At 47.6% G+C, this 25,453-nt stretch overlaps 2 protein-coding genes across 4 annotated transcripts in view; one reads left to right on the top strand and one right to left on the bottom strand.

The window, feature by feature from the left end:
• LOC139276002 (RNA-binding Raly-like protein) overlaps positions 1-25,453 on the bottom strand; it is a 783,670-nt gene that overhangs the window by 236,761 nt on the left and 521,456 nt on the right. The window lies entirely within an intron of this gene.
• The window catches only part of LOC139276012 (uncharacterized), a 90,876-nt gene that overhangs the window by 59,732 nt on the left and 5,691 nt on the right, over positions 1-25,453 (top strand). The gene's annotated exons all lie outside the window — the stretch shown is intronic.

The raw sequence follows: 25,453 nt of genomic DNA, 5'->3' as shown, positions 1-25,453 counted from the left end.
ACAGTCATTGGAGGAAAGGCTGGGTGGGTGTGATACATTCATAGAGCACAGCACACACAGCTTCCTACATGGCAGGCAGCTCTCTCGGAAGCCTCCGGAATCTGCCTGTTTCTGTTTATTATTAACTATGCAGTTGCAGTACACAATACGTCCACATCCACAGTGTGGAGCTACAAATATCACAAGCTTACAGACATTACAGTGGGGAGTCTAGTTTGTCGCACGTTCATTCCGCTGCCTGCGCTTGGTTTCTGCATGCTCTCGGCGATGAGACTCGAGGTGCTCAGCGCCCTCCCGGATGCTCTTCCTCCACTTAGGGCAGTCTTTGGCCAGGGACTCCCAGGTGCCGGTGGGGATGTTGCACTTAATCAAGGAGGCTTTGAGGGTGTCCTTGAAGCGTTTCCTCTGCCACCTGGGACTCGCTTGCCGTGTAGGGGTTCCGAGTAGAGCGCTTGCTTTGGGAGTCTTGTGTCGGGCATGCGGACAATGTGGTCCGCCCAACGGAGCTGGTCAGCTCATATGTTTCAACTGAATATTCGCTAAGATCTTGTTCTAATTACTTGGTCTGGCTGAGCATAACAAACCAGCTCAGTTTCTTGTACACTGTAATGTAGCCCAGCTAATCCTAGAACTAAATAATGTTACTGTAACCAATTACTTCACTTTGGATGAAAGTCAAGTTCTCAGAACCACTGAAATGTCATTTATTTCATTTAGATTTTAGCTCGATTGTTGTTACACTTTTAAAAAAATAAGACCTGTGAAAAATACTTGGGGCCAAACATTTGAGGCCCTTGCAGTGCACTCCTGCAGTTAACTCCAGTGGGAATGTGATAGAAGGGCCACAAATTTGGCCAGGATGCAATAGACGTAATACATTTGGATTTTCTAAAGGCCTTTGCTGAGGTAAAAGACTCATGACTAAGGTCAGAGCATGTGGATTCAGAGGACAAGTAGCAGAATGGATAGCAAGCTGGCTACAAAACTGAAGACTGGCAAAAAGAGGGAAGCTATGTTCCACAATGATTGGTGCTGGGACCACTGTTGTTCATGATTTACATAAACGATTTGGACTCAGAAATCGGAAGTACAATTTCAAAATTTGCAGACGACACCAAATTGGGGTTATAGTTAAAACAGAGGAGGACTGCGACAAAATACAGGAAGACATTAATAAACTTGCAGAATGGGCATGCAATTGGCAAATAAACTTCAATATAGATAAGAAAATAAACTGTGTGTAACAGATGTTAGCTTCATAGAAACATAGAAAATAGGTGCAGGAGTAGGCCATTCGGCCCTTCGAGCCTGCACCACCATTCAATAAGATCATGGCTGATCATTCACCTCAGTACCCCTTTCCTGCTTTCTCTCCATACCCCTTGATCCCTTTAGCCGTAAGGGCCATATCTAACTCCCTCTTGAATATATCCAATGAACTGGCTTCAACAACTCTCTGCGGTAGGGAATTCCACAGGTTCACAACTCTCTGATGAAGAAGTTTCTCCTCATCTCAGTCCTAAATGGCTTACCCCTTATCCTTAGACTGTGTCCCCTGATTCTGGACTTCCCCAACATCGGGAACATTCTTCCTGCAGCTAACCTGTCCAGTTCCGTCAGAATTTTATATGTTTCTATGAGATCGCCTCTCATCCTTCTAAACTCCAGTGAATAAAGGCCCAGTCGATCCAATCTCTCCTCATATGTCAGTCCAGCCATCCCGGGAATCAGTCTGGTGAACCTTCGCTGCACTCCCTCAATAGCAAGAACGTCCTTCCTCAGATTAGGAGACCAAAACGGAACACAATATTCTAGGTGAGGCCTCACCAAGGCCCTATACAACTGCAGTAAGACCTCCCTGCTCCTATACTCAAATCCCCTAGCTATGAAGGCCAATATACCATTTGCCGCCTTCACCGCCTGCTGTACCTGCATGCCAACTTTCAATGACTGATGTACCATGACACCCAGATCTCATTGCACCTCCACTTTTCCTAATCTGCCACCATTCAGATAATATTCTGTCTTCGTGTTTTTGCCCTCAAAGTGGATAACCTCACATAATACAAGGGAGAATCATGGATGGTGTACTAAATGAATACTTTGCATCGGTGTGTCCAAAGGAAGAGGATTTTGCCAAAGTTACTGTAAACGAGGAGGTTGTTGGGATACTGAATGAGATAAAAACAGATAAAGAGGTTCTAGAAAGGCTGGCAATACTTAAAAGTGAATAAGGCACCCAGTCCAGATGGGATGCATCCTAGGTTGCTGAGGGAAGTAAGGGTAGAAATTGCAGAGGTACAGGCCACAATCTTCCAATCCTCCTCAGATACAGGGGTGGTGCCAGAAGACTGGAGGATTACAAATTTTACACCCTTGTTCAAAAAAGGGAGGATAAACCTGGCAAATACAGGCCAGTCAGTGGTGGGAAGTTTCTAGAAACTATAATCCGGGAGAAAATTAAAACCACTTCGACAAGCATGGACTAAAGATAGGAGAGCCAACATGGATTTGTTAATGGAAAATTGTGTTTTACTAACTTGATTGAGTTTTAGATGAAGTAACAGAGAGGGTGGATGAGGGCAGTGCAATTGATGTTGTATATATGGACTTTCAAAAGGCAGTTGATAATGTACCACATATTAGGCTTCTTCGCTAAATTGAAGGCCATGGGATAAAAATGGCAGTAACAGCATGGATAGAAAATCGGCTAAGGGATAGAAAACAGGGTTGTGGTGAATGGCTGTTTTTCTGACTGAAGGGAGGTATAGCGTGGCGTTCTCCAAGGCTCAGTACTTGGCCCACTGCTGTTTTTGATATATATTACTGACTTGGACTTGGGGGTACAGGGTACAATTTTGAAATTTGCAGATGACACGAAACTTGGAAGTGTAGTAAACCGTGAGGAAGAGAGTAACAGACCCCAAGAGGACATAGACAGGCTGGTAGAATGGACACCTGGCAGATGAAATTCTACTCAAAAAAAGTGTGAGGTGAAACATTTCGGTAGCAAGAATGAAGAGAGACATTACAAGCTAAATGGTGCAATTTTACAGGGGGTGTAAGAACAGAGAGACCAGGCCAGGGGGATGGGCATAAATCTTTGAAGGTGGCAGGACAGGTTAAAAAAAGCAGTCAGTAAAGCAAATGGGATCCTGGGCTTTATAAATAGGGGCATAGTGGGAGAAACCGGCTTCCTTTGCGCCTCCTGTCAGCAGCTCCTGGAGGCGATAACGGGGAGCTACCGGCTCTTCGACCGGACGTGGCAAGAGAACCGATGCCCGCGAGCACCCCGTCGAGATTTGCGGCGGCGCTAAGAGTTAGTGCTTGCGGCTGATCGTCGCGGATGGCAACGACAGAAATCCTTGTAATGCAGAGCCTGCAGCAATGGCCCTTCCCTTCAGGGAGGGAAGGAGCCTACAATCTCAGCAGCATGCTCTCGATATTGGGTAGCGCTGCATCGCTAACCCCCGCCCCCTGCTCTTGCTGGCTTTAGCACTCCAATAAAGTGGTAGCGCTTGATTTAATGCTCCTCTTCCTTCCTGGGCCGCTAAACCGGAAGTTTGCGTCGGCTTCACTTGCATAACACCCGGCAATACCTTTGCGCTACCGCAAAAATTAACACCTATAATGGAGCGCTGTGCAATTTCTAGCCCATAGAGTGCAAAAGGCAGGAAGTTATGCTAAAAATATATACAACACTAGTTCAGCTCCAGCTGAAGCATTGTGCCCAATTCTGGGCATCATACTTTACAAAGGACGTGAACGTTTTGGAGAGGGTACAAAGAGATTTACTATAATGGTTCCAGGGATGAGGGGTCACAGTTACATGGATAGACGGAGAAGCTGGGTTGTTCTTCTTTGAGTAGAGAAGGCTATGAGGAAATTTGATAGAGGTGTTTAAAATCATGAAGGGTTTAGAGAGAGTAAATAAAGAGAAACGGTTTGCAATGGCTGAAGGGTTGATGACCAGAGGGCACATATTTAAGGTGATTGGCAAGAGAACCAGAGGTGACACGAGGAAAAGCTTTTTTACGCAATGAGTGGTTAGGATTTGGAATGCACTGCCTAATAGGATGATGGATACAGAATCATTAGTAGCATTCAAAAATGATTTGGATAAATACCTGAAGGGGAGAAAAAATAGCAAAATAATTAGGAAAAAGCGAGGTTGGGTGGAACTCACTGGATTGCGCTTCCTCGGGACGGGCTTCATTTGAACCAGCCTGGGACCAGTGTCCTGGAGAATCGAATAACTAGGGCTGAGGAGTTAGACGGGTTTTTGGAGAGATAATGGAGTCAAGGGTTATGGGGAGAGGGCGGGGAAGTGGAGTTGAGGCCAAGATCAGATCAACCATGATCTTATTGAATAGCAGAGCAGGCTCGAGGGGCCAGATGGCCTACTCCTGCTCCTATTTCTTATGTTCTTATGAAAGAGCCAGCGCAGACTTGATGGGCTGAATGGCTTCGTTCTGTGCTGTACTATTCTATGATTCTATAAGTGTGAGGTAGTATATTTTGGTAGGAAGAATAAAAAGGCCACATAATCCTTGGCGAATAAGTAGCTACATGGGGTAGAGGCGCACAGTGATCTGGGGGTACAGACACACAAATCACTAAAAGTAACAATGGAGGCTAATAAGGCCATAAAAAAGCAAACAAAATATTGGGGTTCATTTCTAGAGGTGCAGAATTAAATAGTTGAGAAGTCATGTTAAACTGGTACAGAACTTTGATTAGCCCACAATTGTGAACAATTCAGTCTTCATATTATAAAAAGGATATAGAGGCACTGGAGAAGGTGCAAAAGAGATTTACCAGGATATACCAGGATTGAACAGGCGAGGGCTCTTTTCTCTGGAAAAGAGAAGACGAAGGGGTGACCTGATTGAGATCTTTTATGAAATGGTTTGATAGGGTAGTCGGAGAGACTATGTTTCCACTTGTGGGGGAGACTAGAACTAGGGGCCATCAATATAAGATAGTCACTATTAAATCCAATAGGGGATTTAGGATAAATCTCTTTACCCAGAGAGTGGTAAGATTGTGGACCTTGCTACCACAGGGAGCAGTTGAGGTGACTAACAGATGCACTTAAGGGGAAGCTAGATAAACACATGAGAGAAAAAGAAATAAAAGGAAACATTGATGGGGTTAGATGAAGATGGGCAGAAGCATAAACACCGGCATGGACCTGTTGGGCTGAATGGCCTCTTTCTGTGCTGGAAATGCTATGTAATTAGCCAGATCCCGGCCTTCCACAGAAGTTTCTGCTGGCCCTGTTTTTTTAAAATTCGCTCCAGGGATGTGGGCGTTGCTGGCAAGGCCAGCATTTATTGCTCATCCCTAATTGTCCTTGTGAAGTGGTGGTGAGCTGCTTTCTTGAACCTCTGCAGTCCGTGTGGTGAAGGTACTCCCACAGTGTTGTTAGGGAGGGAGTTCCAGGATTTTGACTTAGCAACGATTAAGGAACATAAGAACATAAGAATTAGGAACAGGAGTAGGCCATCTAGCCCCTCAAGCCTGCTCCGCCATTCAACAAGATCATGGCTGATCTGGCCGTGGACTCAGCTCCACTTACCCGCCCGCTCCCCGTAACCCTTAATTCCCTTATTGGCGATATACTTCCAAGTCGGGATGGTATGTGACTTGGAGGGGAACTTGGAGGTGGTGGTGTTCCCATGCGCATGCTGCCCTTGTCCCTTTAGGTGGTATAGGTCACGGGTTTGGGAGGTGCTGCCGAAGAGGCCTTGGTGCAGTGCATTTTGTAGATGGTGCACACTGCAGCCACGGTACGTTGATGATGGAGGGAGTTAAGGTGGTGGATGGGGTGCCAATCAAGCAGACTGCTTTGGCCTGGATGGTGTTGAGCTTCTTGAGAGTTATTGGAGCTGCACTCATCCAGGCAAGTGCAGAGTATTCCATCACATTCCTGACTTGTGCCTTGTAGCTTCTGACCTACTCTTGTTGCCACAGTGTTTATGTGGCTAGTACAGTTAAGTTTCTGGTCAATGGTGACCCCCAGGATGTTGATGGTGGGGGATTCAGCGATGGTAATGCCGTTGAATGTCAAGGGGCGGTGGTTATACTCTCGCTTGTTGGAAATAGTCATTGCCTGGCATTTGTGTGGCACGAATGTTATTTGCTACTTATCAGCTGTTGGAAATGGAGATTCTGCCTGCTCCAAACAAGGTCAGCAATCTAGCAGTGTGCTTGGCCGGTATTGAACAGCAGTAGTCGCTTATGCTGATTGCAACCAGGCTTGTTCAACAGCAGATGTAGGGCCCACCTTTGGAGTCCAGGCATAGGATCTGGCCTGGACCCCAGGTGATTTCAGTCACTTGTGACTTTTTCTCTGCCTCCTTATAAAGGACTCAGCACATTCCACCACAGGTTGTGGCTTCCTGGAGCGAATGGGCACTTGAGACACGTCCCTAGTTGTGTGGGAACCAGTCTGTCATATTTAATTGTGGTAACCTCCCATTCACTCCGCTATTTCTGTGTACACATATCTGAAATTATTCTACCAGTTCCCATTTTCCGCGAGGAAATTTTTACTTTGTGCATTACACTAAATACTGTGATATGCAGCTGAATTCCACATGTGATACAAAGACATAGAAATGAAAAACAAATTATAAAAACAAAACTCAGGAAAATGTTAAGTGACAACTGAAGTTTTATGAGCTGTTTTGATTTTCTTTGGTGGTACAAAACTATTTTTCCTCATAATGTTCATACATTAATAAAATCTCATCTGCTGTGTTTCCTTATACAAGGCACTCAGCTCATCTATTTGAATTAACTAGCTGGTGAATGACAAAACATTTTTCACTCAGCAGCCTGATTCAATTAGCTGGGGAGTGTTGATCAGAGTGCCAACACATTGACTTTCCATTCAGAAGGGAACAAAGACATCCTACGCTCTTGTTACCTAAAGCTAAACTTGAAGAAAGGCATTATTCATAGTGAGCATGATGCTTTTGTTCTTCCACTTTTAAGTAATAAAGGATGGCTGTCAGTAGTGAGGACAGGTAGGTTGATTGAATGATGAGACCACAAGTTTCATCCTTCAATCAATCTGCTCTTTTTAGTTCATAAGAACTTAAGAAATAGGAGCAGGAGTAGGCCTTACGACTCCTCGAGCCTGCTCCGCCATTCAACAAGATCATGGCTGATCTGATCCTGGCTTCAACTCCACTTCCCCATCCGCTCCCCATAACCCTTGACTCCCTTATCATTCAAAAATTTGTCAATCTCCACCTTAAATATATTCAATGACCCAGCCTCCACAACTTCCTGGGGTAGAGAATTCCAAAGATTCACAACCCTCTGAGAGAAGAAATTCCTCCTAATTTCTATCTTAAATGGGCAAACCCTTATTCTGAAACTATTCCCGCTATTTCTAGATTCCCCCATGAGGTGAAACATCCTCTCTGCATCTATCCTGTCCAGCCCCCTCAGAATCTTATATGTTTCAACAAGATTACCTCTCATTCTTTTAAACTCCAATGAGTATAGGCACAACCTGCTCAACCTGTCTTCATATGACAACCCCGTCATCTCAGGAATCAACCTCATGAACCTTCTCTGAACATTCTCCAATGCAAGTATATCATAGAAACATGGAAAATAGGTGCAGGAGTAGGCCATTCGGCACTTGGAGCCTGCACCGCCATTCAATAAGATCATGGCTGATCATTCCCTCAGGATCCCTTTCCTGCTTTCTCTCCATACCCCTTGATCCCCTTAACCGTAAGAGCCATATCTAACTCCCTCTTGAATATATCCAATGAACTGGCATCAATAACTCTCTGCGGCAGGGAATTCCACAGGTTAACAACTCTCTGAGTGAAGAAGTTTCTCCTCATCTCAGTCCTAAATGGCCTACCCCTTATCCTAAGACTATGTCCCCTGGTTCTGGATTTCCCTAACATCGGGAACATTCTTCCCGCATCTAACCTGTCCAGTCCCGTCAGAATCTTATACGTTTCTATGAGATCCCCTCTCATCCTTCTAAACTCCAATGTATAAAGGCCTAGTTGATCCAGTCTCTCCTCATATGTCAGTCCAGCCATCCCGGGAATCAGTCTGGTGAACCTTCGCTGCACTCCCTCAATAGCAAGAACGTCCTTCCTCAGATTAGGAGACCAAAACTGTACACAATATTCCAGGTGAGGCCTCACTAAGGCCCTGTACAACTGCAGTAAGACCTCCCTGCTCCTATACTCAAATCCCCTAGGTATGTAGGCCAACATAGCATTTGCCGCCTTCACCGCCTGCTGTACCTGCATGCCCACTTTCAGTGACTGATGAACCATGACACCCAGATCTCGTTGCACCTCCCCTTTTCCTAATCTGCCGCCATCCAGATAATATTCTGCTTTCATGTTTTTGCCCCCAAAATGGATAACCTCACACTTATCCACATTATACTGCATCTGCCATGCATTTGCTCACTCTTCTAAACAGTCCAAGTCACCCTGCAGCCTCTTAGCATTCTCCTCACAGCTCACACCCAGTTTAGTGTCATTCGCATACTTGGAGATACTGCACTTAATTCCTTCATCGAAATCATTAATGTATATTGTAAAGAGCTGGGGTCCCAGCACTGAGCCCTGCGGCACTCCACTAGTCACTGCCTCCCATTCCGAAAAGGACCCATTTATCCCGACTCTCTGCTTCCTGTCTGCCAACCAGTTCTCTATCCACATCAGTACATTACCCCCAATACCATGCGCTTTGATTTTGCACACCAATCTCTTGTGCGGAACCTTGTCAAAAGCCTTTTGAAAGTCCAAATACACCACATCCACTGGTTCTCCCTTGTCCACTCTGCTAGTTACATCCTCAAAAAATTCCAGAAGATTTGTCAAGCATGATTTCCCTTTCATAAATCCATGCTGACTTGGTCCAATCCTGTCACTGCTTTCCAAATGCACTGCTATTTCATCTTTAATGATTGATTCCAACATTTTCCCCACTACTGATGTCAGGCTAACCGGTCTATAATTACCCATTTTCTCTCTCCCTCCTTTTTTTAAAAAGTGGTGTTACATTAGCTGCCCTCCAGTCCATAGGAACTGATCCAGTGTCGATAGACTGTTGGAAAATGATCACCAATGCATCCACTATTTCTAGGGCCACTTCCTTAAGTACTCTGGGATGCAGACTATCAGGCCTCGGGGATTTATTGGCCTTCAATCCCATCAATTTCCAGAACACAATTTCCCGCCTAATAAGGATATCCTTCAGTTCCTTATTCTCACTCGACCTACTGTCCCTTAGTACAATCGGAAGGTTATTTGTGTCTTCCTTCATGAAGACAGAACCGAAGTATTTGTTCAATTCGTCTGCTATTTCTTTGTTCCTTAAATAAGGAGACCAAAATTGTACGCAGCACTCCAGGTGTGGTCTTACTAACGCCCTGTACAATTGGAGCCGGACTTCCCTGCTTTTTTACTCCATTCCCCTTGAAATAAAGGCCAGCATTCCATTTGTCTTCCTGATTACTTGCTGTACCTGCATGCTAACCTTTTGTGTCTCATGTACAAGAACTTCCAGATCCCTCTGCAGCATTTTGTAATCTCTCCCCATTTAAATAGTAATTTGCTTTTTTATTGTTCCTATCAAAGTGGATAACCTCATATTTTCCCAAATTATGGGCCCAAGTTTCCACAAGAAAAAAAACGGGCGCCCCTCCGAGCTGGGCGCCCGTTTTTCGCGCCTAAAACGGCGCCTAAAAAAATCCTCGGTAGTCTCCACCGACTTACAGGTCCTGTGGCACTCGGCGCAGCCGGCACGAGCTGTGGGGGGGGGGGGGCGGAGCCAGGTCCCTGCGCTGAAAACAGTGCCGGGACCTCTGCACATGCACGCTACAGTCGGCACGCAAGTGCAGTAGCTCCAGGCGCCGAACTGTGTGGGAGGGGCCCGAAGCACGCAGCCCCTAGCCCTGGCTGAATGGCCTCACTGGGGCTGCGTGAATGAGGCTCCTCCCACGGCCAGCTCCTGCTCCCCGCCAGACCAGACCCGACACTCGCTCCCCACCCCCCCTCCCCGCCGACCAGACCCGACCCGACACCCGCTCCCCCCGCCCCGACCGAGACCAGACACCCAAGACCCGCTCCCCCCCCCCCCCCCCCGCCCGACCCGACCCGACCCCCGCTCTCCCCCCCCCCCCCGACCCGAGACCCGCTCTCCCCCGCCGCCCTGACCCGACACCCGCTCCCCCCCGCCCCGACAGAGACCCGAGACCTGCTCTCTTCCCCCCCCCCCCCCCCCCCCGCCCCGACCCGAGTCCCGCTCCCCTACCCGAGGCTCGCTCCCCGACCCGAGGCTCGCTCCCCCCCCCGACCCGACACCCGCTTCCCCCCCGACCCGACACCCGCTCCCCCGACCCCCCCTCCCTCTCTTCCCCCCCCCCCCTCTCCTTCTCCCTCTCTCCCTCTCCCTCTCTCCCTCCCCCTCTCTCCCTCCTCCCTCTCTCTCCCTCCCTCTCTCGCTCAGCGGCACGAACAGCTGCAGAATTCTCCCTGGCTGAAGCACTTTCACACAGGTAGGAAGATGGTTTATTTAATCTTTTCTTGGCTTATAAATGTTTATTCAGGTTGGATTTATTTGTATAATATTTGTAGAAGTATAAATAAGGATTTATTGTCAAATTTAATGAGTTCCCTCCCCCCCCACCTCGTTCTGGACGCCTAATTTGTAACCTGCGCCTGATTTTTTAATGTGTAGAACAGGTTTTTTCAGTTCTACAAAAATCTTCACTGGCGCCATTCTACTTTAGTTTGGAGTACATTTTCACTGTGGAAACTTTCAAATCAGGCGTCAGTGGCCGGACACGCCCCCTTTAGAAGAAAAAATTCTGTTCTAAACTAGAACTGTTCTACCTGACTAGAACTGCAGAAGAAAAAATGTGGAGAATTGCGATTTCTAAAATAGTCCGTTCTCCACCAATTGCTCCTAAAAATCGGGCGCGAATCATGTGGAAACTTGGGCCCATAAATCCATCTGCCAAATTTTAGTCCACTCGCTGAGCCTATCTATGGGCTCAAATTTCCCCATGAGTTGCACCGTGTTTTTGGTGTAACTTGATTTTTCTGGTGTATCTTTTTAATTGCAAATATGACCATTTAATGGCCCCAAGTTTCCACATGATTTGCGCCTGATTTTTAGGAACAACTGGTGGAGAACGGACTATCTTAGAAATCGCAATTTTCCACATTTTGTTTCTGCAGTTCTAGTCAGTTAGAACAGTTTCATTTTGGAACAGAATTTTTTCTTCAAAAGGGGGCGTGTCCGGCCACTGACGCCTGATTTCAAAGTTTCCACAGTGAAAACGTACTCCAAACTAACTTAGAATGGAGCAAGTGAAGATTTTTGTGGAACTGAAAAACCTTGTCTACACATTAAAAAATCAGGCGCAGGTTACAAATTAGGCGTCCAGAACGAGGTGGTGGGGGGGGGGGGGGGAAGGGAAGTCATTAAATTCTACAATAAATCCTTATTTATACTTATACAAATATTATACAAATAAATCCAACCTGAATAAAAATTTATAAGCAAAGAAAAGATTAAATAAACCATCTTCCTACCTGTGTGAAAGTGCTTCAGCCAGGGAGAATGCTGCAGGAAGCCTCAAGTTGAGGCAGCCGTTCGTTCCCGACGGCAGGAGGGGAGGAGGCAGCCGTTCCCGACGGCGGGCGGGGGGGGAGGGTGGGGGAGGGAGGGAGTGCAGGACCGACCGACCGCAGTGGGGGGGGGGAGGAAGCCGTTCCAGACGGCGGGCGGGAGGGAGGGAGGGAGTGCGGGCCCAACCGACCGACCGGCCGCAGCGGGGGGGGGGGGGCGGGGGGGAAGCCGTTCCCGACGGCAGGGAGTGGGAAGGAGACAGTGAGAAGGCTGCAGGAAACCTCACAAGTTGAGGCAGCCATTCCCGACGGCAGTGGGGGGAGGCTGTCGGGAAACGGCTGCCTCAACTTTCTGAGGCTTCCTGCAGCCTTCTCACTGCAGCAAGAAGCCTCAGTGCTGATCATGGAAGGGCAATGTGCTTTTATTAAAAAATGTTCAAAAATTAAACAGCTACAAAGAACGACAAAAATGGCCGAGTGCCAATGTTTCCTTCACACTGCACGTGCGCGAACGCTCCAACGCGCACGCGCAGGGTTGCCGGCAGGAAAAAACTAATTTAAATGGTACCCGCCCCCTCCCACTTACAAAATCGGCGCAAGTGATAGGCTCCGCCCCCCTGGGCGCCGCGCCAAGCAGACATGGAGCTGCAGGGCACTCCAGAATCGCGCGTTTTTTTTCGGCGTGAAAAATGGGCGCCCAGCTCGGAGGGGCGCCCGTTTTGTAGCGTGTGGAAACTTGGGGCCAATTTGTGTAAGTGAGTTAGTTAGTTTTTTTGTTAGGTCAGTTTTTTTTTTCAAAAGGGGTCGTTCCCAGTCACTTGCACCATTTATACCAATTTGACCAGAAAAAAGTTGTACTAAACTAACTTAGGGCAGCGTATGCATCCACTTTTGTCCGCACAGAAAGATCGGCACAGCAAGTAACTACATTTAAAGCACCACCAAGCACCAAACAAAGCACAAAAAGTAATAAGCAATTAATTAACAAATAAATAGGAAGCACCCCTGCACCTAAAGCACCAAGGCCAAAATAATATTCTTCCCTCATACTGTACCTTAGCCACAACTGCAGAAAATCACCAATAACAACATTTTCCGCACAGGGAACTAGATTGGTGCTGGCAAAACTTGTTTCACATCGTGTTCCTGACAGCTGGCAGAGAGGGAAAATTTTCATGCTGTAATTTTGATTCTGACTCGGTCCCAGAGGTGAAAGAGCAATGTGCCAATTCACTGAATCACCCAGTCTCAGGGTTTATTTTACTCACACGGATTTGGAGTTCTCCATTTTGATGCTTACACCATATAAAGAGAAAGAGGAGATTCAGGGTTTTTGTCACAATATTCTTATAGGTGTTGTATCTGTGGACTCATCGCCTGATGTCAAACTCTTATAGAAATAACAAATGGGAAAATAACAGAAGTCTTTTGATGCTCACCCAAGAAGAGAGTCCATTCGGCCAGGGCTAGGGATGGCGTGCTTCGGCCCCTCCCACACAGCCTGCAGCGCACGTTTGCCGAAACGGCCTGCCAGGAGCTACTGCACTTGCGCGCAGATTCTAGCGTGCATGTGCAGAGGTCCCGGCAGTGTTTTTAGCGCCAGGACCTAGCTCCACCCCCCTTCTTCATTGTACACCACGCCAGCTCCACAGATGGCCCGAGAATTGGCCATGTTCGCAGGGAGTTTTTCGGCACTGCTTTTGAGGCAGGGGGCTCAGATGTGCGTGGAAAAAAAATGGACGGCCAAATTTTGGGGCCTATATCCCTTTGCAGATTCTTTACGGCCTCCTAACAACTTACTTTCACACCTATCTTTGTATCATCAGCAAATTTGGCTACGTTACACTCTGTCCCTTCATCCAAGTCATTAATATAAATTGTAAATAGTTGAGGCTGTAGCACTGATCCCTGTGGCACCCCACTAGTTACAGTTTGCCAACCTGAAAATGACCCATTTATCCCGATTCACTGTTTTCTAATATGATACCATCAACCCTGTGAGCTCTTATCTTGTACAGTAATCTTTTATGTGGCACCTTATCGAATGCTTTCTGAAAATCCAAATACACCACATCTACTGGTTCCCCTTTATCCACCCTGTTCGTTACATCCTCAAAGAACTCCAGCAAATTTGTCAAACATGATTTCCCCTTCATAAAACCATGCTGACTCTGCTTCACTGCATTTTGATTTTCTAAATGTGCTGCTATTACTTCCTTAATGATGGAGCAGCGTGGAGGTCCTGACCTGCGTGAGAACACCAGCGGAAGGTCGGGGCCATAAAAGGAGCAGCGTGGTGACATACTACTTCAGGGAGCAGCGCGAGCTGGTGCAGGAGGGCGACAGTAGCAAAGAGTTACGTCATCAAGGTCCAGGTCGGTGATTGGAGCGTGGGCAGATACAGCAGGAGGTCAGGGCGAAGGAGTGTCGAGAGAATGTGGAGGGATGTGATCGGGGCCCAGGAGAGGCGTGAGTTCGGGGCCAGGGGCCCAGGGGCAGCACGGGCCAGCCCATATTGCGATATGAGTGTCTGCACTAGGTCGGTGCAGCAGAGCAGGTTTTCAGTCACCTTGGTTAATCCTTGCCACTGGACCAAGACCTAGCTCTGTCAAGCCTGTGTGGTGGCTGGTGTGCAACGGCCACCACACGTTAAAAAAATCCACGCACAGGCATCTTCCACCCTTCAACATGTAGTTCGGGATCTGGAATATTAGGTCCTTCATTGAAACACCTGTGAACTCATCCTTTTTTGGCATGGAAGCAAGTCATCCTTGTTTCGAGGGACTGCCTATGATGATGAATGATGGACTCCAGTATTTTCCCAATGACAGATGTTAGTCTAACTGGTCTATAGTTTCCTGCTTTCTGACTACCTCCTTTCTTGAATAGGGGTGTTACATTTGTGGTTTTCCAATCCGCTGGGCCTCTCCAGAATCCAGGGAATTTTGGTAGATTACAACCAATGCATCCACTATCTCTGCAGCCACTTCTTTTAAGACCCTAGGATGCAGGCCATCAGGTCCAGAGGACTTGTCCACCTTTAGTCCCATTAGTTTGCCTAGTATGGACACTGTGTGCATTGCTGTAGACAGTTTAACTCATTTTTAATAGGATTTCCTCACTTTATGATTAACCATCTTTTTAGATTCCTGGGGGGCAAAATTGTGTCATGCCCTGTTTGGGGCCCACAATTTGAATCAAATAAAAATTTAGTGCACGGCGAGATGGACAGCTTAATGTCCTGGAATTGGAGTCTTTGAATCAAAAAAATCCGTGGGGCAGTATTGGAGGCATAAATTGCCTTGCAGAGCGATAGAGGGGCGGAAGCACTGCGCGACACTCAGCGCCGCATTGACCATATAAGCACGTCGCTGATGATGTAAGCACGATGTGGACGTGCCACGTCACTCTCACGTGCCACAATGTCCCTCACCTTTTAAAGGGGGGCACCGCTGCGATCTCTGCATCTGCTTTCCTGGCACCCACTGGGCCACCAGGGAGGGTTTCAGCCGGGGCAGCAGCCCGGCACCCAAGAGGTGTGCAAAGTTGACCGACAATACAAAATGGCGGCTGCGGCACAAGGCCCTCCCCTTTAAGGGTGGCCGGGGCACCCCAGCCACGACAGCTTTGTGGCATGAGAAGCTGTCGTTGGCATCGCCTGACACCAATCTCGCGTCCCATGGGTCAATTTCCCCCGCAGGGCGCAAAGGGGTTGGCACGGGGTGATAAGGGGTCAGGGCACACAGCGATATCATCGCCGTGTGCGCCCCCGCCCAGGGCGAAAAGTATGGGGCACAGCGTAAACCCGTTTTCTCCCACGGCATCTGCAGACAATTCCGAGCGGGTCACTTCCGCCACCCGCCTCTGGGTGCTAATTCATCAGCGCCTGCAACGGAGCTTTTGGAAAGGAGTCTTTCGCCTCCCTATTCTATAACTATTTATTGCCTTGCCATCAATGTCCTTTCTTACGTTATTCTTTCCTTATGCTCTCTATTCCTGTTTTGTTTATATTTTGGCTGGTTACATTTCATGTAGTTCGCATCCCTCAACTTACTAGTTTAAAGCCTTTGACACGTCCCTATTTATCTTTGCCGCTAGGACATGGTCGATCCTGGTTCAGCTGAAGCTCGTTCCTTTGGTACAGCTCCTTCCTGACCCAGAACTGGTGCCATTCTCCCTCTTGTATATGTGAACTTGTATTTACTCTGTACAGCCACCAGTGGGCTCATCCCCTGGAGTCCCAAGGGATCCCATAATCCCTTAAGAGCACAGGTATTTAAGGAGTCCTTACAGGTTGGAGAGGCACTCTGGAGACCTGCAATAAAAGACTACGGTCACACTTTACTTTGAGCTAACAATGTTCAGTCTGACTCTTTCTCCATACATAACAACTGGCGACGAGATGCAGATAGCGAACCCAAAGATGCAGAGAACAGTGGGCATCTTGGAGAAATTCTCGGAGGGAGATGATTGGGAAACTTTTGTGGAGCGACTCGACCAATAGCCAACGAGCTAGATGAGGAAGAGAATGTTTCCAAACGAAGGGCGATCCTCCTCACCGTCTGTGGGGCACCAACGTATGGCCTCATGAAGAATCTGCTCACTCCAGCGAACCAACGGAGAAATCGTACGACGATTTGTGCACACTTGTCCAAGAGCATTTGAACCCGAAGGAAAACGTTCCGATGGTGAGGTACCGGTTCTACACCTACAAAAGGTCTGAAGGCCAGGAAGTGGCAAGTTATGTCGCCGAGTTAAGACGCCTTGCAGAACAATGCGAATTTGAAGAACATTTGGAGCACATGCTCGGAGACTTTTTCGTATTTGGCATTGGCCACGAAACCATACTTCGCAATCTTTTGACTGTAGAGACCCCAACCTTGAGTAAGGCCATAGTGATAAGCCCAGGCGTTCATTGCCACCAATGACAATATGAAGCAAGTCTCTCTGCACACAAGTGTTGCTACAAGTATTGTGAACAAAGTGATGTTGTTTTCGAATCGTAAAATACAGGGCAGGTCACACATACCTGCAGCTGCACGTCCGCAGATGTCTGAGTCCACCATCAAGGGTGATGAATGCAAGGCCACGAACACCTTGTTGGCGCTGCGAGGGTGATCATCGTTTCCATTCATGCTGATTCAAAGGGTGCATTTGCAAGGGCTGTGGAACAATGGGACACCTCCAACGAGTGTGCAGGTGAGCTGCAAATCCTGTTAAACCTGCAAACCACCATGTTGCAGAGGAGGACAGATCTACAGAGGATCACAATGAACCAGAGCCTCAGAGGAGGCAGAGGTACATGGGGTGCACGCATTCATCACGAACTGTCACCTGATAATGCTGAATGTTGAACTAAATGGACTCCCAGTGCCAATGAAGCTGGACACGGGCGCGAGATTGTGGTGCAACAAGGCCTCAAGACCAGTCTTAACTCCAGTTCGCACAAAACTAAGAACTTACACAAAGGAACTGATTCCCGTAATCAGAAGTGCTACCGTAAAGGTCTGCTACAATGCAGCAGTGCACAAGCTACCACTCTGGGTGGTACTGGGCGATGGTCCCATGCTGCTCGGCAGGAGCTGGCTGGGAAATGTACGCTGGAACTGGGCCACCGTCCGAGCGCTATCGCCCACTGACGACACTTCGTGTACCCAGGTCTTAAACAAGTTCCCTTCGCTGTTCGAACCAGGCATCAGGAAATTCCAAGGAGCAAAAGTGCAGATCCACCTAATTGCGGAGGCGCGACCCATCCATCACAAGGCAAAAGCAGTACCGTACATGATGAGAGAAAGGGTAGCGATCGAGCTCGACCGGCTGCAAAGAAAGGACATCATTTCACCGATCGAGTTCAAAGAGTGGGCCAGTCCGATCGTTCCTGTCCTCAAGGGAGATGGCACCGTCTGAATCTATGGCGATTACAAAGTAACTAGCAATTGTTTCTCCCTGCAGGACCAATACCCACTACCAAAGGCCGATGACCTTTTTGCAATGCTAGCGGGAGGAGAGACGTTCATGAAGCTGGATCTGACTTCAACCTACATGACGCAGGAACTGGAGGAATCATTGAAGGCTATCACCTGCATCAACACACACAAAGGTCTTTTTGTTTATAACAGATACCCATTTGGAATCCGATCAGCGACGGCGATATTCCAGAGAAACATGGAAAACTTACTGAAGTTGGTATCGCACACCGTGGTCTTCCAGGCTGACATCTTGGTCACAGGTCGGAACACAGTCGAGCATCTGCAGCACCTGGAAGAGGTTGTAAGTCGACTCAACCGCGTGGGGCTCAGGTTGAAACGCTCGAAGTGCGTTTTCCTGGTGCCTGAAGTGGAGTTCTTGGGAAGGAGGATTGCAGTGGACGGCATCAAGCGCACCAACATGAAGACGGAGGCAATCGAGAATGCACCGATTCAACAGAACGTGACGGAACTGTGGTCGTTTCTGGGATTCTTGAGTTACTTTGGTAACTTATTACCGGGTCTTAGCACAATGTTAGAACCACTGCATGTTTTACTACGAAAAGGGGACGAATGGGTTTGGGGCAAAAGCCAAGAAAATGCCTTTGTAAAAGTAAGAAAATTCTTATGCTCAAACAAATTGCTTGTATTGTATGATCCTTGTAAGCGTTTGGTACTAGTATGTGATGCGTCGTCATATGGTGTCTGGTGTGTATTGCAACAAGCTAATGATTCTGGGAAACTGCAACCAGTTGCTTATGCATCCAGGAGTCTGTCTAAGGCTGAGCGAGCATACAGCATGATTGAGAAAGAAGCATTAGCGTGTGTCAATGGGGTAAAGAAAATGCATCAATACCTGTTTGGGCTAAAATTCGAATTGGAAACTGACCATAAGCCACTTATAACCCTGTTTTCCGAGACTAAAGGGATAAATACCCAACGCATCGGCCCGCATCCAGAGATGGGCGCTCACGCATACAACTATGCCATCCGCCTCAAGCCAAGCATAGAAAACTGCGCCGATGCTCTCAGTAGGTTGCCATTGCCCACCACGGGGGTGGAAATGGCGCAGCCCGCAGATCTAGCCATGGTTATGGAAGCATTTGAGAGTGAGCAATCACCCGTCACTGCCCGGCAGATCAAAACCTGGACAAGCCAGGACCTCTTATCTCTAGTCAAGAGCTGTATGCTTCACGGGAGCTGGTCCAGTGGAAATGCAGGAAGAGATAAAGCCGTTCCAGTGGCACAAAGATGAACTGTCTATACAAGCAGACTGCCTTCTGTGGGCCAATCGAGTAGTCGTCCCCAAGAAGGACAGAGACACCTTCATCAATGACCTCCACAGTACCCACCCAGGCATCGTAATGATGAAAGCGATAGCCAGATCCCACGTGTGATGGCCCGGTATAGATGTGGATTTAGAGTCCTGCGTTCACAGATGCAATACATGCTCACAGTTAAGCAATGTACTCAGGGAGGCGCCACTAAGTTTATGGTCTTGGCCCTCCAAACCGTGGTCTTGGGTACACGTCGACTATGCAGGCCTGTTCTTGGGTAAAATGTTTCTTGTGGTTGTAGATGCATATTCCAAGTGGATTGAATGAGAGATAATGTCGGCTAGCATGTCCGCTGCCACTACCGAAAGCCTGCGGGCCATATTTGCCACTCACGGCTTACCCGATGTCCTGGTGAGCGACAACGGGCCGAGTTCAAAGATTTCATGACCCTTAACGGGATCAAAAATGTCACATCTGCCCCGTTTAAACCAGCGTCCAATGATCAGGCAGAGAGAGCAGTGCAAACCATCAAGCAGGGCTTGAAGAGGGTAACTGAAGGCTCGCTGCAGACTCGCTTATCCCGAATCCTGCTTCGCTACCGCACGAGACCTCACTCGCTCACTGGGATCCCACCTGCTGAACTGCTCATGAAAAGAACACTTAAGACAAGGCTCTCGTTAGTTCACCCTGATCTACATGAACAGGTAGAGAAAAGGCGGCTTCAACAAAGTACATACCATGATAGCGCAAATGGGTCATGCAAGATTGAAATCAATGATCCTGTATTTGTGCTGAATTATGGACAAGGTCCCAAATGGCTTCCCGGCACTGTCGTGGCCAAAAAGGGGAGCAGGGTGTTTTGGGTCAAACTTTCAAATGGACTCATTCACTGGAAACACTTGGACCAAATCAAACTCAGATTTACAGACTATCCTGAGCAACCCACCTTGGACCCTACCTTTTTTGATCCTCCAACATAAACACCAGTGGCAACTGGCACCACGGTTGACCACAAAGCAGAATCCATTATCCACAGCAACCCAGCAGGACCCAACACACCAAGCAGCCCAGCAAGGTCAGCTGCACAGCAGCCCAGCGAGGGCCCAAAAAATGATTCAACAACACCAGCTTTTACACCGAGACGAACAACCAGGGCAAGAAGGGTCCCAGATCAACTCGCATTGTAAACAGTTACACGATTGGAGGGTTTGTTATATATGTGAACTTGTATTTACTCTGTACAGCCATCAGAGGGCTCATCCCCTGGAGTCCCAAGGGATCCCATAATCCCTTGGGAACACAGGTATTTAAGGAGGCCTCACAGGTTGGGGAGGCACTTTGGAGACCTGCAATAAAAGACTACGGTCACACTTTACTTTGAGCTCACAGTGTTCCGTCTGACTCTTTCTCCATACATAACAATCCCATGAAAAGGCCCCCCTCTTTCCCACACCAGCCCTTAAGCCACGTGTTAATTTTCCTGACCTGTCTGCTTCTATGCCAATTTGCTTGTGGCTCGGGCAATAATCCAGAGATTACCCTTGAGGTCCTGCTTTTTAATTTAAAGCTTAACTCCTGATACTGTTTTAGCAGGACCTCCTCCCTGTTACTACCTAATTCATTTGTTCCAACATGGACCACACAAACTGGATTTATCCCCTCCCTTTCCAAGTTCCTCTCCAGCCATCGTGAGATATGCCTTACCCTGGCACCGGGTAGGCAACATACCCTTTAGGATTCTCATTCTTGGCTGCAGAAAACGCTATCTATCCCCCTAATTTATAGAGTCCCCTATCACTACCACATTTCTATTCTGCTTTTCTCCAGCCTTGGACAGCCTTCTGAGCCACGGTGCCTAGGTCTGCATTGAGGCTGTCCTCCCTGCAGTCTTTCTCCTTGTCCTCAGAGGTAGCGTGTACATCGTACCTGTTAGACAGAACCAGTGTTTACAGGATCTCCTTCTCAACCTCTCCTAAATCCCCGCTACCCTGCTCCCTAGCAGTTACGCCCTTCCTTTCCTGAACCTGTGCTTTCCCTAGGGTGTGACTGTATTCTGGACCCGGTGCCAGGGTAAGGGATATAGAATATAAAAGCATAAGAAATAGGAACAAGAGTAGGCCATACTGTCCCTCGAGCCTGCTCTGCCATTCAATAAGATCATGGCTGATCTGATCATGGACTCAGCTCCACCTGACTGCACGCTCCCCATAATCCCTTATTCCCTTATCGTTTAAGAAACTGTCTATTTCTGTCTTAAATTTATTCAATGTCCCAGCTTCCACAGCTCTCTGAGGCAGCGAATTCTACAGATTTACAACCCTCTGAGAAAAGAAATTTCTTCTCATCTCAGTTTAAATGGGCGGCCCCTTATTCTAAGATCATGCCCTCTAGTTCTAGTCTCCCCCATCAGTGGAAACATCCTCTCTGCAGCCATCTTGTCAAGCTCCCCCATAATCTTATACGTTTCGATAAGATTACCTCTCATTCTTCTGACTTCCAATGAGTAGAGGCCCAACCTTTCCTCAGAAGTCAACCCCCTCATCTCCGGAATCAACCTAGTGAACCTTCTCTGAACTGCCTCCAAACCAAGTATATTCTTTCATAAATATGGAAACTAAAACTGCACACAGTATTACAGGTGCGGCCTCACCAATACCCTGTACAGCTGTAGCAAGACGGCCCTGCTTTTATACTTCACCCCTTTGCAATAAAGACCAAGATTCCATTGGCCTTCCTGATCACTTGCTGTATCTCCATACTATCCTTTTATGTTTCATGCACAAGTACCCCCAGGTCCAGCTGTATGGCAGCACTTTACAATCTTTCTCCATTTAAATAATAACTTGCTCTTTGAGTTTTTTCTGCCAAAGTGTATGACCTCGAACTTTCCAACATTATACTCCATCTGCCAAATTTTTGCCCACTCACTTTGCCTGTCTATGTCCTTTTGCAGATTTGTTGTGTCCTCCTCGCACATTACTTTTCCTCCCATCTTTGTATCATCAGCAAACTTGGCTACGTCACACTCAGTCCCTTCTTCCAAGTCATTTATATAGATTGTAAATAGTTGGGGTGCCAGCACTGATCCCTGCGCCACCCTACTAGTTACTGGTTGCCAACCAGAGAATGAACCATTCATCCCGACTCACTGTTTTTTGTTCGTTAGCCAATCCTCTATCCGTGCTAATGTATCTGACGGCAGCTGGAGAGGAACTTGGAAAGGGAGGGGGTAAATGTAGTTGTCATGGTTCATGTTGCAACAAATTATGTAGGTAGAAACAGGAGGAAGGTCCTGTTTAAAGGGAGTTAGACTCTAAATTAAAAAGTGGAGATGTATTCTGGCTGCAGCAGGTGCTGAAAGTGGCTGGGGAATAGAGGATGAACAAGAAGTACTAAAGGCGCAGCAGGGCAGAGAGTGTGCTCTAAGATTTTCTGATGCTGCACTGGAGGTCTTGGTGCAGGAGGTGGACAGGAGGAGGGAGGTCCTCTATCCATGGAAGCCAGTAGGACCTCCAGACTAACTTAAGAAGGCAATTTGAACAGATAGCCGTTGCGGTCATTGCCAGTCCCGAGGACCTGGTTGCAATGCCTCAAAGTTTAATGACAGCACACGAGTGGTCAACGTCATTTAATTCATCTTCAAATATCATATCCTTACAACTGAACCACAAGGCTCAGACACTGATCGATTCATCCGCCCCCTTCACTTACCTACCAATAATCTGATAAGAATATAAGAAATAGGTGCAGGAGTAGGCCATTCAGCCCTTCGAGCCTGCTCCGCCATTCAATAAGATCATGTCTGATCTTCTACCCCAACTCTACCTTCCTGCACTATCCCCAAATCCCTTGATTCCCCGAGTATCTAAAAATCTATCAATCTCTGTCTTGCATTTACTCAACGACTGAGCATGCACAGCTCTCTGGGGCAGAGAATTCAAAAGATTCACAACCCTTTGAGTGAAGAAATTTCTCCTCATCTCAGTTCTAAATGGCCGCCCCTTTATTCTGTGACCCCTAGTTCCAGACTCCCCAGCCCCTTATAAATGTTATACATTTTAATTAGATCACCTCTCATTGCTCTGAACTCTAGAGGCCTAGGGCTAGACTTTCCACGAGGGGGACATCGCCAGAAAAAATGGACCTTGTTCCAGCGATGTAGGACATCTCAGCCTTACTGATCACTGGTACATAGCCCATTTTTTTTTTTGCGATTTTCCACTCGGCCTTAGCCCGGTGATGTGGAATGGGCAATGTGAATTTTCGGTAATGTTACTGTTATGTTCGGAATAACTCCACGAGGCCGTGTGGTAAACTCAAACCATTGCGACTTTGGTCTCTTTAATATAACTCCAAAGTACGGCAGCAACGAGGTGGCCTGCCTTTTATACCTGCATGGACCAAGGAACACAGGTGACCAATAGGTCTCCCACAGGTGTGCCCTCTAGTGGCAAGTCTTGCACACAGGTGAGGTTCAAATACATAACATCACTTCCCCAAATTCTTGAGTACAAGTTATTTACAGGTCGAGGCGATCTGGTGGTCTGCGTTCCCTGGTCGATCGCCTGAGTTGACATCCTGGCATCGGTAAGTTGGTCGGGTTATCGCTGCACGGCAGCTCGGCTGGTCTGGTCGGACTGTCGGGCAAGGTGGGTTCATTCTCATGGTTGACAGCGAGGTCGATTGCTGGTTGGTTGTGTATTGGTGGATCATAGATGGTGGGGTCTTCTTCAAACTGTTCTTGGTAGTCCGTGGATCGCAGTTTAGTCTCCTCCAGGCGCTTTCTGCACGTTTGCCCATTCAACAATTTCACAACAAACACTCTATTCCCCTCCTTGACTAAGACAGTGCCAGCAATCCACTTGGGACCGTGACCGTAATTTAGAACAAACACCGGGTCATTGACTTCAATGTCACGCGACGCTACTGCGCAATCATGGTACACGTTATGCCTCTGCCGCTGGGTTTCGACGTGATCATTGAGGTCCGGGTAGACTAAGGAGAGCCTGGTTTTCTAGTGCTCGCATCATTAACAATTCTGCAGGCGGAATCCCGGTGAGCGAGTGAGGGCGCGTTCGGTAGCTGAGGATGTAACTAGTAGAGTGGATAAGGAGGAATCAGTGGATGTGGTGCATTTGGACTTTCAAAAGGCTTTTGATAAGGTCCCGCACAAGAGATTAGTGTGCAAAATTAAAGCACATGATATTGGGGGTAATGTATTGACGTGGATAGAGAACTGGTTGGCAGACAGGAAGCAAAGAGTAGGAATAAACGGGTCCTTTTCAGAATGGCAGGCAGCGACTAGTGGGGTACCGCAAGGTTCAGTGCTGGGACCCCAGCTCTTTAAAATATATATTAATGATTTAGACGAAGGAATTGAATGCAATACCTCCAAGTTTGCAGATAACACTAAGCTGGGTGACAGTTGAGCTGTGAGAAGGATGAGGTTAGGTGAGTGGGCAAGTGCATGGCAGATCGAAACATAGAGATAGAAACACAGAAAAATAGGTGCAGGAGTAGGCCATTCGGCCCTTCGAGCCTGAACCACCATTCAATAAGATCATGGCTGATCATTCGCTCAGTATCCCTTTCCTGCTTTCTCTCCATACCCCTTGATCCCCTTAACCGTAAGAGCCATATCTAACTCCCTCTTGAATATATCCAGTGAACTGGCATCAACAACTCTCTGCGGCAGGGAATTCCACAGGTTAACAACTCTCTGAGAGAAGAAGTTTCTCCTCATCTCAGTCCTAAATGGCCGACCTCTTATCCTAAGACTATGTCCCCTGGTTCTGGACTTCCCAAACATCGGGAACATTCTTCCCACATCTAACCTGTCCAGTCCCATCAGAATCTTATATGTTTCTATGAGATCCCCTCTCATCCTTCTAAACTCCAGTGAATAAAGTCCCAGTTGACCCAGTCTCTCCTCATTTGACAGCCCAGCCATTCCTGGAATCAGTCTGGTGAACCTTCGCTGCATTCCCTCAATAGCAAGAATGTCCTTCCTCAGACTAGGAGACCAAAACTGAACACAATATTCCAGGTGAGGCCTCACTCAAGTCCTGTACAACTGCAGTAAGACCTCCCTGCTTCTATATTCAAATCCCCTAGCTATGAAGGCCAACATACCATTTGCCTTCTTTACCGCCTGCTGTACCTGCGTGCCCACTTTCAGTGACTGATGAACCATGACACCCAGGTCTCGTTGCAGCTCCCCTTTTCCTAGTCTGCTGCCATTCAGATAATATTCTGCCTTTGTGATTTTGCCCCCAAAATGGATAACCTCACATTTATCCACATTATACTGCATCTGCCATGCACTTGCCCACTCACCTAACCTGTCCAAGTCACCCTGCAGCCTCTTAGCGTCCTCCTCACAGCTCACACCACTGCCCAGTTTAGTGTCATCTGCAAACTTGGAGATATTACACTCTATTCCTTCATCCAAATCGTTAATGTATATTGTAAAGAGCTGGGGTCCCAGCACTGAGCCCTGCGGCACTCCACTAGTCACTGCCTGCCATTCTGAAAAGGACCCATTTATCCTGACTCTCTGCTTCCTGTCTGCCAACCA

Source organism: Pristiophorus japonicus, chromosome 1 (assembly GCF_044704955.1).
Source record: "Pristiophorus japonicus isolate sPriJap1 chromosome 1, sPriJap1.hap1, whole genome shotgun sequence".
Lineage (NCBI taxonomy): Eukaryota > Metazoa > Chordata > Chondrichthyes > Pristiophoridae > Pristiophorus > Pristiophorus japonicus.
Note: the sequence above shows the minus strand (reverse complement) of the source record. Positions and strands in the feature narration are given on the sequence as shown.